Consider the following 16,606-nt stretch of genomic DNA (forward strand, 5'->3'; position numbering starts at 1 on the left):
TACAAGCACGGGGAGTGATGGTTTGTATCCCCAAGGGACCTCAGTGAGCTCCAGAGCCCCATTTGCACCAGGGGCTTTTTCTCCAGGGTTTGGAACCACTTCTGCAACCCAGATGTATCCAGTTTTGAGCACATCCCACTACTCTAGTGTCTCTAGAGTTTTGTTCTCAAAATAAAAAATTAAGAGTGGATGCTTAAAACCTTGCAGGATGTTGGCATGAGTTATGACATCAGCAAGGCTGGGCACAGTTCGGCAAACAGACCATGTTTAACTGTTGCAGGTAATGCACTGACAGCCCACCTGAGCAAGTGATATGGGATTGTCTACACCATCCATGAGATCACTGAACCTCTCCCACACTACTCTCTGTCAGTCTTTCAACGAAGCCCACAATAATAACCAAAAAAAAAAAACAAACCCAAATTTTAAAACCCACAAAAGAACCAAAGAACTCTAGTTTCTTATCAGCTAGTCCCCAATGAATGAATTACTGCTTTAAAGGAGAAGATATTTATCTTAAAACTCCAATAGTGTACTTAGCATGTACAGCCAAAATAAGTGTGCTTAGAAATCATTCTTTGATCCCATTCTCTTCCTTTCTAGCCAAATCATATACTGTAATTTATTTTCAATTAAAAAATGAGAATTTTTGTGTGCATGAATGGGTGTGAGTTTCTGTATTTCTGAGAATCTTTTTTTAACATGCATTTCACTCATGGATATAAACTCAGGTATTTCACAAGACAATTAATTACCACTGGTATTGGCCAGAGAGGAACTAAGAAAACAAATATTGTAATAGCTTATTCCTGGTTTTACTATAACTGCCCACAGACATTGTTTTAGAAATTGTTGGGAGCTACATCTACACCAAAGAGTACTTGCCATAACAAAGATTTCCCTCCATGTAGATCTCCTGACAGCCATGTCCCAACAGGCTCCAGATCGCTCATGCACATACCATGTATTGTTCAAAGCAGACTTGCTTTAAGCAAGATTAAATACCTGTTCAGTTTGAACTGTCCCAGTGCCAGGATAAACTACACCGAACTAGTTCAGATGATTATCCCGCTGGGCACCAATGGCCTTTGAAACTCCCAGAACCCCAGAATCTGCTGCTTCTGGGAATTGTGCCAGGAGCTGTGGGATAGCTCTCCACAGAGGACATTACAAATTAAATATTTTAGAAGTGTGCCTGTGTTTACATGGAGCAAGGCTGCAGTTCAGCATATGAGTCAGCATGGTTTGCATCCACTCAGAACTGAGCAGTGCAGTTGGGAACTATAAATTTTCTAGCGAAACAAAGGGTGTGAAATGATTCCCCCAGGGGAGTACAGTCAGGCCACACCTAGCAAGAGCTAACACTCACCTGAAGACAGGAATTTTGTTCAGAGCTTTACTGTGAAAAAACCCATGCCTTTCCTCTGGTGACTGCAGAAGTTTCTACACAGGACAGACACTTTGGTCCTGCCTGTATCAGAGGGGTTTGTAACGATAGCATGGCCAGATAAACTCACAGGCATGCACATCCATGCTAGTATACAACTCTTTTGCATTACAATTAACTACTTTAAAGTGAAAGCTGAAGCATATTTCCTATCAGGATAGCAAATCAAAATTGTAACTGCATCTCACTTGACACAGTAACATGTAACAAAGCCTCCACACAGATAAACAAAGCAGAACTGAAACTGAGCAAACTACTCTAAAGCATCTCACTGTGCCATTACCCACGGCCAGATGCATTTAAGGACCAGGCCAAAACCCTTTTTATTGCGGCCTCAGGGGGCAGAGGAGAACAGGGTGACATCTCAAGCCTCTCAGTGTCCCACCAGGGAAGAACACCTCTTGGCAGGAACAGCTGTCAAGCCTGTGCTTGAGGAGTGGGGCACATCACCACTATTCCTTCCCAGTTTCCAGAACAAGCACTTCTGTCTCATGAAGGCTCCAAAGGAACCTTAAAGCAACCAGGACTGTGTCTCTGAAAACTCAGGCTGGACCTCTGCCACTGCTGGTCACACAGAGCCAGCAGACAGCCCATCCTCAGCTTGAGCTGCACTTCCAGGTGTGAGCAGCAACACCTCAGTGTAGTAACACTGCACACAGTTCTGTTGTCATAAACCTCGTTAGCCACGTGCATCAGTCAAGAGTGGTTTCAGTTTTCCAGTTGCTGTTGTTTTCATTTTGAACAAATGAGATTAAGATATTACAGGCTGAGAACATTCTTCAGAGTGATACAGTCTGGTTTACTCTTCCAGAAACACATTTGCCCATTATAAAAATAACCAGACTTGTTCAGAACATATTCCATATTAGAAGGACTGCTTGCACAGCTAGAAGAAGTAGGTACAAACCAGGACAAGAGTAATATCTTTCAGTACATGAGATGCTATCTGAGCTAGGATCAGTCTATGATGACACTTATAACCGTCAAAGACACAATATCAAAACTAAATGAGTAATGTTCACTTCCTATTTTCATTCCCAGGCTTCATGCTGCTGCCCCCTGCCAAGTAATAAACTTGAGTACACTCACTCTTCGAAAGACCACTTAAGTCTCTCTTAAAAGAGTCATAATCCACGATCGGGATCCATCAGACCGCAAGAAGTGTTATTAGTAGAATGGATACAAAGGTGTAATTAAGTAGTCAGCTCTGCAGCACTGGGTATCCAAGCTCTACGTAAAACCCTACAAGCACTGCACTGATAACCATCGGCATACCCTACTACTCATTCTTCTCCTATTAATCACAATATCACACTGTTTCCCCTCTTTCTAAACGTCATATTGTTTTCTGGAGTTTGGACAAGTCGGGGCAAGCCAGAACCCCACTGCCGAGCCATTTAAGGTGAGTGCTCAGTCTCTCCAAACCAGCTCGGGGGCTCTGGGCCGAAGCGGCTCCGTGCACCTCCCAACAGGCGCCCGGTTGATTCTGTGCGCCTTTCCCGGTATCCTGCTGAGCTGCAGCCAGCCAGCATCATGAGTCTCCCTTTCTCTACATCACACGTGCGCGCTGCCGCCGCCGCCGATGCCCTTCCTTTTCCAGCTGAAAGAAGAGACAAAACTCCTCCAAACATTTCTCAGCCCCGCTGCTGTGCGGCCCCGGGAGCGGCCCCAGCGCCGCGCCCCCCGCCCGCTGCCCCGGGCACCGAGCCGTGCCCGCAGAGCCCCGCCGAGCCCCGGGCCGCCGGCGGCCCCGGCTGCAGCCCGGCCCCGGAGCAGGTGCGGGGAGCGCGGGCGAGCCCCGCATCCCCACGGGAGAGCCCCGCGCCGGGAGAGCCCTGTGCCGGAGTGACAGCGCGGGAGCAGCGGGCGAGTTTCGCGCGGCAGCCCCGCCGCCAAAGGCGCTGCCCGGGAGCGCGGGGAGCCCGCGGCGCCTCCGCCACGGCGGCAACGGCCGTGCCCGGGGGCAGCGCCTGTGCCCGGGGGCAGCGCCCGTGCGGGCTCCCCAGCCGCGGGGAGCGGGGCAGAGCGCGGCCGCCGCCACTCACCTCGCACCCGGCGGCTCGGGGGCAGCCGCTGCCTCCGGCGGCCTCGTCCGTCAGTCCGTCCGTCAGTCCGTCCGTCCGTCCGTCCGTGCCTCCGGCCGGCGGCGGGGCGGAGCGGGGCGGGGGGAGCGGCGCGGCCGCGGGGGGCGGGGGGCGGCACCTCCGGCCGGCGGGCGGGGCGGGGCGGGGCGGCCCCGGGCTCGGCGCCCCCCGGAGCGGCCCGGGAGCGATGTGGGAGCGATCGGGGGGCGGCGGGGCCGTGCGGAGCTGCCGGAGCTCCAGGACCCGCGCCCAGCTCCCGGCCCCGCGCCACACGGACCGGACCGGACCGAACGCGCTCCCGTTCCCGCTCCGCGCCTTAAAGGAGCCGCGCCCGACGGGGCGGGGAGCGGCGTTTTTGGGTCCCTTTCACCGAGCGTGGCCAATAGAATCCGTAATTGTTCAAAGGAGGGCAGGCCCAACAGAGAGCTCCGGTGCAGCACAGGGCTGGCAGGGCTCGGCGCCGCCACTCACGGTTATTGGTAGCTCCTGCATTAGCAGCGTTTCTGGACAGTGTTTCCTTCTCTGTAGTGTACATTCAGAGACACACGACTGCTCTCTTCATTAACTTGCACCCCCTCTCCAGGCTGTCTCAGCCTGATGGAAGAGTTTGCTCCTGCTGGGATGCAGCAGATCCTGGAAGACCTTGGGGAGAAGGTGTCTATAGAAGCAGTTCGATAAATGTCCTGCTCCTTCCCTTCCGCTGGGGCCACATGAGGCAGAAATTGGGAAGTCATCACCGCATTTTGTTTAAAGGTGAAACTTTTTTCCCTTGGATGTATTTATTTAAAATCAAGGCATGATTAGGAAGGTGGAGGAAATGACATGATACAGAGACTTCACCTTTGATTCACGGAAGGTGTTTGTCCACACAGTGAAAGGGAAGCATAGCATTGAAACTGACTAATATTAAACATCCCAGAGGGCAGAATCTTTTTCTCTTCCTTTCGCTTCAGTCTTTTACTTTAATCAAACATTTTTAAGTGAATTACACGGATAATTCAAGACCTGCTTGATCATGTCTTACAAAGCAACCTGCAACCTGACCAACAGCACGGAGAGAATAATCAAAAATCTAAAAATCATTTGAAGAATGTGTTAAACCTTAGATAGAGGACGCCCAGAAGCAAATACAATAACATGCTTCTGTTCCATTCAGTCGCAGAGAAGAGCTATCTTCTCTATATCTGTGTGAAGTCTGTGCAGAGAAGCAGGAGAAAATCTGAAGGTGTGGAAGCATGCTGAGATGAAGCAAAGCCAAAAAATTTCCAATCAATGCTCAACAAGTAGTTTACAAGGCATGCTACAAAATCTCTCTGCAGCGCCACAGCAGCTTTGTGCCTTAGATGAATTCAGAATGGATATTGAGGGCTTAGCTTGAAACATCACTGGGCTTTATGGCTTTGTGGCAGGGAGAATTTTCTTAATTGCAGGATAATGATGTGGTGTGGGCACATGCCTTTTGCCAAGTGGTTATGAATTACTTTGTGCAGATACATGAAACCCACATCAAATAGAAAGCACAGACGTGTCCTTCCAGTCTGAAGGAGAGAAGGAAGAAAACTACTGTGGAAAGAAGGTCAAACATAAATCACAGCAAGGTTAAAAGCCATGGATTAAAAAACTGACCTTGAAAATATGGTTTATCCTGCTGCCTTTCAAGAAAATTTGTCCTGTTGTTCAACACCCCTATATGAAACTATCAAAGGCTTATCTTTCCTTGTTAAAAAAAAAAACAGGCAGCACCATCTCACTAGAATTGTCAAGGTTTAGAGATGGAATTCTGATTCTGAAAAAAATGCCCTTTAAAATAGGCCTGAGAGAATTGTCTGAGGGGACAAAAAAGTAATTGGAATGCTAAATTTGCTTTTCTTGTAGATGACATGAGGCTGTTCTTACTTGTTTTCAAATATCAGAATAGTTTCTTGATGGAACTTTTGTAACTGAAAACCTGCAACCCATTTAACCAGAACTCTGTTTTCACCCGAGCTCAGAGCTGATTTGTGTGTCTGGATTTAGCTTTAGGCACGGTCCCTGCCATCTTCTGCCAGAGACTTTTCTCCTGCAAACTTAATCCATGATCCAGATACATGATTATTTCAAATTTACATTTCAAAAGGAGTAAAAGATTGATTTTAATTCCAAGGGAGAAGAGGGAAGCACAGTGATGTTGTCGAATCTTTTGTTCCCAGAAGAATCAGCAAAAAATTAACAGTATTGAAGAAATATAATTTGGGTCAGACCAACCATCTTAATCCATGTCTGCTATTTTCTACTCTTTTTTAATGTGTTAGACATAAACATGTTTGATTTATGACAAGAGTCAAAAACATCTGTACTTTGGGGCACAAGCAAATACTTATTTGAACAATGGGCTCCCTGGGGAGGGATATAGAAAAGAAATGACATTTTTTTGCAAATAATTCAGTGTTTTCCACTCCATAAAGTATTTTGCTTTGTTTTGAAAAGTGCTCTGCAGAAGACACAATGACTCAATCCATTATAAAGGAGTCCAGAAACTTTCACCTTTATGTGACTGTGTGTCTGTGAGCCAGGGGAGCACTGGGGAAATGCTGATACCATTTGCTGGCCTCAGAGTGACCCATGTGAAAAGAATTGGTCATCTCGGTGCCATTGGCAGCATACAAGCATTCACATCTTAAAAACATTTGGAACTAGTTGGCAGTCTGAGGCCTTGTCTGTACTGAAGATTAGTTCTGATTTCAGGAATTATTTTAGCTTCTGGTAAAAACCCACTGTAGATCAATTTGTGCAAATTGTGATCTGTGCTGCCATCTGCATCCATGAATGGCTGATGTGGGGATTAGTTCTAATTGCAGATGAGGTTGGAGGAGAGGAACCATGTTCTGAATAGTTACACATTCTGGATCAGCTCTCGTGATGTGCTTCAGTAGTTTATTTGAAGTTTTTCAGGGAAAAAAAGTGTCAAAAATATCAGAAGATCAATATCTGCACCATTTTCAGTTCAAGCCTGCACTGGCCAGAGATTCAGTTCTGTAACCAGATGCTGTGCTCTGTGTGCATTGACATGATTAGAAACAGGCTGGAAAGTAACATTTAAAGTCACTAGAAAACCTCTCAGACCTCAGTAAGCCAGGTCTGGGAATGAATGCCGTGCCCTCTCCTTTCAAACCATGATCTTGAATGCAGACATCTTGCACTTGAGGGCCTTTCCTGCCAAGCCTTGGAGCTGCCCTCTGTGACAAAGATGTGCCTCACTGCAGAGCCCAGTGTAAACTCCTAATGTCAACAAAGAAGCCAGAGCAGAGCCAGAATTAATGTCTGCTCCTGTGAGGTTCTCACATATAGAGAAAGCAGAAAAAAAAATTAAAAAGTAACAATCACATTTCAGCTGCTTCTCTAAATGAGCAAATTCAACAATGTTGCAGTCTAGTAGCTTTCTGTGCCTGTGGTAAAGCTATGCCAAACTACAGTAAAAAAGCCTAGGGTCTTTTAAAATAAGGTGTGAAAAACTCTGTAGCAAGTGTAGAATTTTAGAAAAGAGCCAAAGCCTCTGTCCACCCTCAGAAGAGCAAAATGACAGAGCTCTGGCAACCATAGCAGCCACCCCCGATTTATTTACGAGTTCCTGGAGCTGGTCCAGTGTAATTATGGGCCTGAACTCCAGATCAGATTCACTTGACATTTGAGAAAGTCTGTGGAAAAGCAGTAATAATAAACTGATAATAACCATTCATCTCATAAGCAACAAAAAATAAAGAGAAGAGAAAGGGCAGGTGGGGAGAGGCGGTGCCAACATAATCCCCAAAAAATCTCCTGTTTGTCAGGAGATACTTTCAGTACAAATTCCTATGTATTTTCTAAGAGGAGCTGTGGAGAATGTTGGAGTAAGTCCTGCCTTATGTCTGTGCTATTGCAATCATTGCACTGGAAAAAATGAAAATAGGGGGTGCCAAGGAAGTTGGGATAAGTTAGGACAGCAGTTTCTGCAGGTGGAGTACATATTTTGTGGCCCACATGGCATTTATACAAGCATGCTCATCACCTAAATCATCTTACCGAGGAGCTGTTGAGTTTAGAAAAAGATGTTTGAATAAACTGTGCTGGAGCATATGATTTGTTTTAAATTTCATGCAGTATGGAAATACATTTTTTGTGCTTTACTGTTGGTCTCTGATTCTGCTTGTTCATTTCACTGTATAATATGGATGAGTACCAGGGTTAAAAAAAAATCTTTGTATGTAAAAACATCTGAAGCCTTATATCAGGATTTATATTCCACTTTTCAGTCCTTTCTGTTTGAATCACTTGATATGATTTTCAATTGAGGTTCTGTAAGACTGCTTTAAAAACCCAACTCTTGGAATATTTAAAAAAAATATTTTAAAGTAATGTAAGTTGATTAATTGTACTGAATTAAAAAGGCAGCTTCTCTGAGAAGAAAGAGGGCTGACATTTAGTTTACAGTTGTCTCGAGTATTTTGTTACAGGTGATGGAATTGAATTGCAGGTTATGAGTGAATGTTTAGCAAAGCAAGAGCAGTTAGTTACATTTATGCTGCATGTAAACAGCTTTTCTCTATGTAGATTTCAGAATATATCACCCACACATGCACAGGTACAAAGGACTCCACATATGTGAAAGGCTTTCCTCAGAGGAAGCTCTCCAATTAGCTGCTTTCATCAAACAACAGCAAGCAAATGTCAAAGTTCCCTGGCAATCAATACCAAGGCCAGTAACACGAGCCAGTGTCTGAGGGAAAAGGAATCCTGGGTGGATGAATGGGGTTACTGGCCCAGAACGTGCTGCCTCCCAGTGACCTGCTTTGCCGTGCTCACCTCGCTCCTCAGGAGCTCCTGCTCACAGCTGGGGTGAGGGCCTTCAGCTCTGAAGGAGAGGGAACATTGGAAAAGGGTCCCAGCTGTGTTTGGAGCAAATGCAGCTCTCAGATACCAACTGCATGTATGCTTTTTCAGGTTAGCATGGATCCCATGCACTGAAGTGGTTTATCCTGTTCTCCCTGCTCTGACAATGGTGCCATGTATTCACGTATTTCTGCATAGGAACTATAGGTAGAACTGGGGTTGGTTGGTTTGTTGGTTGGTTGGTTGCTTTGTAAATTTTTAATTTGGCTTTTTATTTAATTTCTTTATTTGGCATCTCTTTAACACATGAGGTTATTGGGCTATTTCTCCTAGGTCTTAAGGAGGTGACAGTCTGAGGCACTGGAATAAGAACAATAATAAAAGTTTGATTTATATGATAGAATTTTTTTTTTTTACCTACCTTATATCTGGCTTTTACCAGACATATTTTTTTACGTTCTTGGCAATTTGGTTGGGGATGGATTTGAGAATGCTGACAATTGTCCGGAACAGTCTCACCAGAATAGCAACTCTGCCTGAGCTGCTGGATATCTGGAAATCCTAGACACATTCATGTGCATTGCAGATCAACTCCCCAAAATTCTGCAGTACTTCCAGTGTTAAACCTTCTGAGCATATGTTGCCCAGCTGAACAGCACAACCCATACTAAACCCACTTACTGAGCAAAGTCAGATTAACTGTACAATTTATGCACTGCACCTCTGCTATTTGGACATGCCAGGCTTATGGTGATTTTCTGTTCTTCACATGCTCATAGAGTTCTACAGAGTAGTTCTTTGATACAAATAATTTGACCTTTTATTTACTTGTTTGCATGTCTCCCCACAATCAGACATTGTTACCTGGAAGAAAACTGATTTTTGCTTGGAGTCAATCATAAAATTCTGCAAGACTGTTTTAGTTTGAGGATGCTCCCAAACCACTGAACTCAGTAGAGTGTTGGAGCACAGGGTCATGCTGAAATGAAGCTTTCAGCTACTGGCAGCATCTGAAGAGCGTCAAGAAAAAGCTGAAGGCCTCTGTACATGTCCTTCAGAAAGTGGCTGGCACTGACATACAGATTTCAGAAAAGGCAGTGAGCCTGTCTGTCACAGAGTTTTCATCACATTCATTATTTGGTGTAAATGGCCTCACATAGAGATCGCAGTTACAAAGATACAAATTCTAGTGCTTCTAGAATAATGGATTTTGACTGTCATTCCTCATCTTGGACTTCTAGTACCATCCAGCAGTCTTATAGCAGATATTAAAATGTAAAACAATTAACATGCAAGAGGAACAAAAATAGTAATTCCATAATAATGACAAGGAACATCAACATTAGCATTTTGCTGTTCACCAGAATTTAGAGAGTTGCTGGCATCAAATATTCATGGTCCATAGTGCTTAAAAGGAGCTGGACAGCACTCAGGGGCACCCCAGTGACTGCACAAAGCTGTGTGTCCTCTGCACAGATATGTGCAGTTTTTTATTTATCTGACATGTGCCCGTGGCACAATGAAGATGATAATCTCTAATGTTAATGGCTTTGAAATATGCAAGGGACCTAAAAGCAATTGCTCACAATTCCTCAGTCTTCCAGCCTCAGTGAGCTGTGTGATTGTGGCATTACAGAGTTTGGAGTCTGTGGTGACTTTCTGTAATGGCACAGGCAACAAAGAGATGGAGCAAAACTCATGTGGGTTCATTCACATGCAGGACTTCTCCACGTGGAAAAAGCCCTGCAGGTTCCTTGCACTTGTGTAACTGAGCTTATCTGCTCATTTCTTCCAACTTCTGTTTCCACATAGTTGGTGTTCTGCAAGGTTTCACTTCTGTTTCCAACACTTCAAGGGAATATTCAATTTATAAGAAATTATGTAAATTAAAATACCACTACTTTAGGCAGTTCACTCACAAAGCCTTAAGATACATTAGCCTTTCTTAAAAGCCTTGTATGAAAGCAAGGTCTTTACTTACAAACTTCTACAACTAGAGGAGCTTTAGCTGCTTCAGTGCGCACAAACTTTGATTGCTTGTATGGAGAGCATGAGAGCAAATCTCCCACTGGGAGTCTTTTGCTGCAGAACTGCTTGGGTTTAGAGAAAGGATTGTTTTGCACTACTTTGGAGTATCAAGGATTTTATTTTACATAGTCAAGTCATTAAACAAGTTGTACTCAAGGGGACAACAGTATTTGGGAATGTCAGTTTAATTTTCTTAATTGCTTCAGCTAGAAAAGAAGGAGGAAAATCAGAAACATTATATAGTTGGTTTAATTTTTAAAAGAGCTGCAAAACAGTTAAACAAATTTAAGCATGAAACAAAACAGCTTGGAAAAATCATAACTTTGAAAGTTTTTAAATTTTCCCTTTTTTCAAAAATATTGTGACCTTTGAATTAGAAGTCCATGACCCATTGTCTTTGTGTGAGAGCTCTGGCCACTGCTCAGACATCCAGTAATCCTCCACATGAAGCTGGGTTTTCATCTCATTAGCTGAAGCAAGAGTCATTGTGGCTGAAGGAGATGGAAATGTATGGTCCTGAATGATCCACCAGCAATAATAACTTTTCTGGAGCACTCTTGTGCTTAAACACAGACTTCCCATGAAGTTCCACAACTGCAAATAGTTAGAAATATATGAAAAGCACAATCTTTTTAAAATCAATCCCTCCCAAGTCTTATAGCTGCCAGTGCCATATAAACATAAAGTGTGATTAATGTTTACACTCCCAAGGAAAGCCTGAGTTTGTTGCAATATTTCACTTGGATCCTGCAGTTTAATAGTGCATTCATTATTTATTTTCCATCTCAAAGTCATGTGTCAGCAACAGCTATGAGGGCCACAAAAATCCCCAGAAACAATGGAGAGACTTCTTATGGGCAATCCACATCAAAGGGTGAAAGACTGTAGGGGTGGAAACTGGAGCTTAGAGTGACTTCTGTCTACAAGAATGCAAATGTTTGCAATCTCACTTGCACTGTTTGTCTCAGAAAAGCTACATGGGACCCATCCTCCTGCAGGCTACATCTCATCTGCGAAATAAAGATCTCACTTTTGGCTTGCCTGAAGCAACTTTTCAGAGAAATAAAATAAGGTTGTTTGAATAGGAAAGCCCTAATTTAAACAAGTAGCGCTCTGTACAACTCAGAGCTTTTTCAGCAAACTGAATTCATGAAGGAACAAAAAGCTAAACAGAGATGTTTTGTCTTGTAATGAAATGCCCCAACGTCTTCTAGGCCTAAATAAAACTTTAAAGGCAGGAATTTTATAGAAAGACAGATTTTATGAGGCAAATTCCTGTTTACTACCGAGTGATAGAGTACTTGGTGACCTAGATGTTTGTTACTGCCCAATTGTATTGTGATATTTCAGAAACATCACCAATGTCACTGTGTTGTGGGATGTAAATATTGTCTTCAGTATAAACTAATTTTGCTAATACTCTTCTATATTCACTGGTTGTCTACAACATGACTCAGGATTGGCAAGATTAAATGGAAAACAGCGTGGGCCACCAGCTTCAACTCCCAGCCACAGAAATGGAGGACAGTGTGTCTTTCAGCTGAAAACTCAGTCTCTGGTTGTACACAGTTTGTGTGAGAGCCACTGCACACATCTCCAGAGCAGTCCAGAATATTGTCACTAGCACACATCTCCAGAGCAGTCCAGAATATTGTCACTAGATTGTAGGTAGTAAGGCAGAAGATACAAAAAACGTTCTCAAAGATTTCCTTGTAAGTTCATTTGCAGTGCTAACAATTTCACACACTTTTTCTCCAGCCCTGGAGATACTGCTGCCAAAGATCTGTGTCTGGTAATAAGCAGAAGCAAAATGTAAAAACGTAATCCCAGCAGTAACACTGTGTGGAGTAATTTCCATAACAGTGATAATTTTGTAAAGATCAGAAATTACTTAGCCATAAAATATATACTCTAAACTAAAAGTTCAAATACCTCAAATCAAAGGCAAATTATTTTCTGCCTTCTATTTTATATATTTGTTTGTTTGTTTATGTTCAAGTTGAACATATTTGTGCAGTATTTGCGAACTCTCAAAGGATACAGTAGTAATCTCAGAATTAAATAATTGTAGTGGAAGATTTTAAGTTAAGCTGAAGTGATTTGCCACTTTTATGCTGAACCCACAAGCTGTGATTGATAGAGGTTTGTAGCAGAAGACATTGGTACTTGTAGCTCTGGGATTGCTTCTCATTTTCTTCGGGTATTTGAGGTTCTACCAAGTGCTGTAATAGCTGGGGGATGGGTAAAAATATTTTTAAAAATTAAAAGGCTGTAATACAACATGATCTGACAACAAATCTCTCTTCATTGATGCACTCCAAAGTCTGGGCGCTGAAATTGGAGATGAGGAGGGAGCGCCTTGGGAAAATCCATGGACATCAGTTGCATTAACTCTGAAACCCATCATGTTGCTGTGGCAGTGTGGAAGAGCCAGAACAGAACCAGCCACACAGAAGGTTTTTAAAAGCCCAGCAGGCTTAATGTCATGGGAAGGTCATAAGCACTGAGCTGCCAAACCGCACTCTGAGACCTTTCTCCTGCTGTGAACTAATGGCTACATAAGGTACAAGGCAGTGGAAAATCAGGTTCTGAAGCCACCCCTCATTAACTGCAAAATGTTTGCATTTTAGCCAATTAAAATGTCTCAGTGTGTTCAAATAATCTGTAAATCCATGGTCTTGAAGCCTGTCCAAAACCAATAAAGAAGGCCAGTACCTGCCACAAAGACGTCACAAGTCAAGGAACTTTCAATGTGCTACACAGGTCAATATAATGAACACATTTGGGTGGGATTGCTTGTGGAGCCACAGATTTGGCCTGGCTTGAGCAGACTTAGCTCACTGTTTTGGAAACTGTATCCTCCTGTGATAGGGTGGAATCTTCTTCCTCTGCTTCTCTGTATTTCTGTCTTAGGTATCTTTACACCCAGGTCCAGTTCCTTATATTCTTCTTAATGATACTCTCTAAAGCAAATAACCTTCCCCAGTCTGATATGAGTGTAATTATATTTCATTACTACACAAGCAAACCATGAAAAAGCCATGTTTTATTCTATGCTTGAAGCAGCAACAAAAATAATAATACTACTCTTCCTTGACAGTGCTGGCACCTATGAATGGATGGAATTTATGGTGTTTCACGTGTGCAGATCACATACAGATCAAATCAAATCAAATCAAATCAAATCAAATCAAATCAAATCAAGTCAAATCTAGAAACATAAGTGGAGAAAATTCAGGTAACTTAGGAGAGACTGAGTTACCATAATGAGAGAAGTTCTGCAAGGCTACCAAGTTATTTTTCCTAGTGGAAATAAAGCAAATAAATATGGAAAGGTAGGAGAAAAGTGTGAGATAAATGAGATAACTATCTCATTAACGGGGACAATGAGTCAGTAAGTTTGCTCTTCAGATGTCCTCTGCTGTCCTATCTTATGCTCCTTTGTGATCACTGGGACCTGAGTGAAAATGAGCAGTTGTGAAAGTTGGTGGAGAGCTGAATTTCTGTTTCTGCTCTTTTAAGGCCTTTTAGTGCTGCAGGAAAAAACACAAAGTGGCGAAGGAGCAGCCTGCTGCCAACAGCATCTGAGATGTTCTGGCTGGTGCCAAGAAGGTGATTCCAGGGCAAACTCCTTCCCAGTCCATTGAGACAGACGATCATCAGGTGAGTGTGCTGCTACCTTACATGGAAAGTGTGCCAAGTACAAGATGGGGAGAACACTTAAATAATATCTATGGTACTTTTTAGTAAAATTTATTTGAAAACAGAAACTTGAAGCAGTTTTCCAATCTATTCCTAGTGCTGGGAAAATATTTTCTAAACGTTCTCCATTTTGAAAATGCTGAATCATCAGTGGGAATATGTCGAGGTGGAAATTTCATATTGGAAATATCTGTGCTCAGTAAAAGGAAATTTGGTTAAGGCTTATTGCAAAGGTCTTAGAAAAATGTTTTTCTTATTTATTCTTCTTTCAGAAGAGCTTTTATTCTTTAAAAAAACAAGCAAACAAACAAAAACCTAAATTGATCTTTTATTGAATTTTAACAAAGTTTTTTATTTCCATTGACATGGCTTTTTTTGGAACATATTCCTTTAGAGAAATTTATGAATTCTCTGATCTTTTTCTCATTCCAAACCTGCATATGTTTCAAAATGTCAGAATTTCCTGTGAAACAGAAGTTCCAGTTCTGCCACAGTCTTGTGTGTGGAGCCTTTAGACAGGGAAATAGTGCTTAATTACCTTAAGCCAAATAAATCCAAATTTGCAGGAAAGAAATAAAAGGGAAAAAAAGTTGTGAGAAGAAATAACTTAGGCAGATTTTTATGCTGAGCATGTCCTCAGTAACTGAAGCATACATGCAGTGGTCCCTGAGACAGAAGAAACTCTTAGAAACAAGAGCTTTCCAACACTAAACCTGTGTCTGCCCTCAGACACTGGTGTGTCAAGGAGACATCAGTGGTATGGTACAAGCCACTCTTCTGGTCACTTTTTTCCTCAGGCTGGAATGAGAAGATGGATTTTGTTTAAATCTGTGGAAAAATAATCACTCATAAAATCATGGAATCTGAATGTAACCATTTGGGGCCTTTTAAAGCTGCCTTGCTTTGCCTAGCTGTGCTAGTTCAACTGCTCATTACTGGCATGCCTAAATATTCATCTACAAGCTTGGAAATCCATTCTCTCTCTGAACAATTTATTCACATAAAGCTTGAGACTTTTATTTTTCCAGTAAATTTAACTCCTGATTTCTCTCTCTCTTAAATCTCTTTTCAGAAGATTAGAAGACAGAATATCTAAGGAGGACATAAAATCATAAGGCACTCACCTTACTGATCCTGCCCAGGAGGAGTATTGATATTTTGAGCCATGTGACCACATCACTTCTCATTTCTAAAGATGCCTTGGTCAGGTTTTATGCTGTAAGATGAACAAAGAGGGAGAGATTTGTAGGCAGTACTAAATACAGCTGGGTGACTTTTGTTACATCAAAGACCAGAGAGTGAACTGCAAAGATTAGGAGGAAGGTTCTGTGCTTTTTTTTTCTTTCAAAGTCAAAAAGGAAACAAAAGAAAGTTCTTGAGTTTGTTTCTTCCAAGAATATGTAAATCTGGATGCATGAAGAAGTAACATACTATGTACATAAAGTCTTTCCATTTCCTGGCTCCACCCATCTGAATTTACTGGATTTTGGCCAAACAGTTGTAACTGCCAAATTTTTCTCTAAGAGAAAATCCATCTGAGCAGAATTTAGTGTTGGCAGAGGATGTTTGGAGACATGTGTGAAAAATTACAGACCCTTTAAGGGAAGAAGTCACCCAATTAAAAATGTGCAGAAAATAATCTATCATACATTCCCATCAAATCCCTTTTGATTTCAAGTACCAAAATAATGACTGGATCAGATCCCAGTTGAGTCTAGAGCTGGCTGAACTGTTTGTTATGGATTTACCATTATTTTTGGAAAAAGAAAAAATTGTGAGTTGAGCTTTTTAATGTTTTAATGTTGCTTTTCACCTACTTTCTTTGTGGAATACCTTGCACAAATAATTTTCAGTCCTTTGGCTCTTTGAAACAGTTTCCTTTGAGCATTTCCACATATTTATCTGTGTTGTGTATTTGTACTCTCAACTATTGTTTTTCCTCAACTGGATGACTCTTAAATTTAAAATAGAGTCATAAATGAGAGGATAAAAATACCAAACTTTAACATATTCTGCTTCTAGAGGATAATTACTTTTCTAAAATATATTAAAGTCAGTAACCACAAGCATTTGGAGAAAATGCTAAATAAGGCAACAGATTAATATTACTACAAATTAACAGAACACATTCTTCAGCTTATTAGCGACTCTATTTGCTACTTGGGATTTTTTCTTTGTCTTGCTCTGTAAATACTGACTCAACTCCAAACACAATAGGTGTCATACTGGACTTGTAGACCAAAAGCCAGTGCAGTAGATTTTCTGTTTTGCAGATAAATAGAAAAGCTGTAAAATAATTCTTTGAAGTTTTTTCCCCGCTTCATTTTGTAATTATTATCAAAACACTTTCTAGTTTAAATAGCACCTTTTTTTAAGAGGAAAAAAAAAGGTCAAAATAATCTCCTTACTTCCAAACTCAGTATTTAATTTTCAGCTTTCTTGAACAGAAACCTTTGCGTGGTTTGACCTGCTGTAAGCATCACCACCCTAAACACATATA

At 42.0% G+C, this 16,606-nt stretch overlaps 1 protein-coding gene and 1 long non-coding RNA gene across 4 annotated transcripts in view; one reads left to right on the forward strand and one right to left on the reverse strand.

Moving 5' to 3' along the window:
* The window catches only part of SVIL (supervillin), a 145,572-nt gene extending 141,726 nt beyond the window's left edge, over window positions 1–3,846 (reverse strand). For 2 of the 3 annotated variants that reach the window (XM_074532086.1, XM_074531932.1), the window contains exon 1: window positions 3,493–3,810. The gene's annotated coding sequence lies outside the window, so the exon portion shown is untranslated. Of the gene's footprint in view, window positions 1–3,492 lie in introns of all 3 variants that reach the window. The other variant, XM_074532021.1, reaches the window with a different exon arrangement.
* Window positions 2,712–16,348, forward strand: LOC141727062 (uncharacterized). The gene is made up of 3 exons (XR_012578072.1): window positions 2,712–2,849; window positions 13,927–14,067; window positions 15,179–16,348. It is a non-coding gene; the product is annotated as an uncharacterized LOC141727062 (long non-coding RNA).
* Window positions 16,349–16,606: the final 258 nt, after the last annotated feature.

The sequence above is a fragment of the Zonotrichia albicollis genome, chromosome 1 (genome assembly GCF_047830755.1).
Source record: "Zonotrichia albicollis isolate bZonAlb1 chromosome 1, bZonAlb1.hap1, whole genome shotgun sequence".
NCBI lineage: Eukaryota > Metazoa > Chordata > Aves > Passeriformes > Passerellidae > Zonotrichia > Zonotrichia albicollis.